Genomic DNA, 2,423 nt, shown 5'->3' with positions numbered 1-2,423 from the left:
ATCTAAAAGATGGATCAAACTGCGCACACAATCTATGTCTGGATTGGCCCACTTAATGCTATTTATTGCTCTATGAATGATATTAAGATGGATTTCTTAAGTCTGGTGGAATTACTTTTTCTTCTTTTGTGCAATTTTTACTTGCCATAGCAAACAAGACTTTGTCCATGTACCCATATAAAATAACTATTATCGTTCTTTTCTCTGCATTTTTAAAGCATAAATATTATTGGCTTTGAGGCAACAATGACAGAATGTGCTGACATCAGAAAAATGCCAGCTCCAGCCCAACCAGAAGTAAAATGTATAGGGCATATTGAGAGATGGGTGGCAAAGCTGTGCATATGCTTTGTCCTCCCCAGCAGTATATATTGTGGGAGAGTAGCTAGAGGAAGCAGAGAAAAGCTCCAACCAGTATTATTTTTTCTATTTTTTTTTTTTAATTTTGGAGTTTGCTTGTTTATTTTAAATTCAATTTGTAAAGGTCCCTTTAGAAACGAAAAGATACAAACACAAGTTAAGCACACAGTTTGCTTTTAGTTCAACACTTTCTTCATCCATCAATTTTACCCAAAATCACAAAAGTAATATTACAAAGCTTTCACAGTGCACGTTTACATATTCTGCATATACATCTATTCACTCTTCAAACAATGCATTTCCATTGAATTTGGCTTAAAAAACAACAACACAGCCCCTACATCAGGCTGGAAATATATAACGTTTTAAACCAATGTGTTCTTCCTCTTAAAAAAAGAAAATATATTACTTGGAAAGAAGCCCATATTGCACTAATTCCCAAACAAGACACGGACATAAGGCAGGTGAAAAATTATAGGCCAATCTCGCTCCTAAATAATGATTACAAATTATTTGCCAGTATATTCGTTTCCTGCTTGGCAGGGGGTTGGACTCAATGGCCCTTGTGGTCTCTTCCAACTCTATGATTCTATAATAGACTTAAAAATGTATTTGGAGAGGAGATTGGAAAGAACCAAACTGGATTTCTACCTGGTAGACAGATGAAAGACAATGTTAGAAATATAATTGATATGGCGGGCGCCGGGGCGTTTTACCGACGGCTCGTTGCGCTGAGCGGGGCTGCGGCCGTCGGGGCGGCCGCCTATGGGGCTCACGATTTCCGTCGCAGCGACCGAGATGACGACTTGAAAGAGCTCTACGAGATGGCCAACAAATACCACTTCCTCCACAGCCTGGCCCTCCTGGCTGTGCCCCACTGCCGCTATCCCATGATGGCCGGCAGCATCCTGTCTATGGGGATGTTCTCTGGCGCCCTGTATTACCACGCCGTGACAGGGGACCCGATCCTGACCAAGGCAGCCCTGTATGGTGGTTCCCTCCTCATCCTCGGCTGGATCGCCATGGCCCCTTGACACCCCGTTCTGTCCCCATGTGGCCCCCATCTCCCAAAGCCAGGGCAGCCAGCCCTGCCCCTCCCTCCTCCCTTAGGCTAGCCAGAAGGGAGCCCTAGGAGAGGAGAGATTTCCAAATGTCAGAGTGGGATCCCTTGAGGTCTTTAGCCCGCCCCGAATGCGTCTCTATCCTGCATCTTGGAATTCCCCGAATGCCGAATCCCTTTTAAAAAAGCCAAGATCCTCCTCCCCCCCCCAAAAAAAAATATTGCAACCAGATTTGAGTTTGCCATGGAGGCCTCGAAATGCAATGTCTGATTTTCAATTGCTGTTTTTTAACTTATTAAATGATGAGAGTGATTTCACTTTTTAAAAAACCCACGCACCTTTTTTTCCTGTGAATAAATTTATTCCGTGGGGGGAGCGGGAAGAAAGAAATATAATTGATATACAGTGGTGCCTCGCTAGACCAAAAGAATTCGTTCCGCGATTCTCTTCGTCTAGCGGTTTTTTCGTCTTGCGAAGCAAGCCCATTGACAGCTTAGCGGATTAGCGCTACAGCTGTCAAGTGGCTTCCAGCGATCAGCTGTTAAGCGGCTTATCAGCGGAACAGCTGATAAGCGGCGTAGCGGCTTAAGAAAAGGGCGGAAAAAGCGGGAAAAAACCGTGGGGGGGGGGACACAAGATTTTTTCGTCTTGCGAAGCAACCCCATAGGGAAATTCATTTTGCGAAGCGCCTCCAAAATGGAAAACCCTTTCGTCTAGCGGGTTTTCCGTCTTGCGAGGCTTTCGTCTTGCGGGGCACCACTGTAATGGAATATCTGGACTCCAGGAGAGACAAACAAGCCGCCCAATGTTTCTGGATGCTGAAAAAGAATTTGATAATGTGTCTTGGCATTTTATGAAAAGAAATTTAGAATTTATGGATATCGGTGAAAAACGTTTAAATGGTATTCGGGCTATTTATTCGGAACAATATGCTAAATTGATAGTTAATAATAACTTCACAGACAAAATTGAGATAACAAAGGGAACCAGACAGGGGTGCCC

The 2,423-nt window shown here is 43.8% G+C and overlaps 1 pseudogene across 1 annotated transcript; it reads left to right on the top strand.

Annotated features, from left to right (window-relative positions):
• The first annotated feature begins 1,034 nt into the window (after positions 1 to 1,034).
• Positions 1,035 to 1,646, top strand: LOC310836077 (transmembrane protein 256 homolog pseudogene; annotated as a pseudogene). Its single transcript has one exon. The product of its transcript is annotated as a transmembrane protein 256 homolog pseudogene (transcript).
• Positions 1,647 to 2,423: the final 777 nt, after the last annotated feature.

This window comes from Podarcis gaigeae, assembly GCF_964106915.1.
Source record: "Podarcis gaigeae genome assembly, chromosome: W".
NCBI lineage: Eukaryota > Metazoa > Chordata > Lepidosauria > Squamata > Lacertidae > Podarcis > Podarcis gaigeae.
The sequence above is the reverse complement of the archived record's forward strand: the minus strand, read 5'-3'. Positions and strand labels throughout refer to the sequence as shown.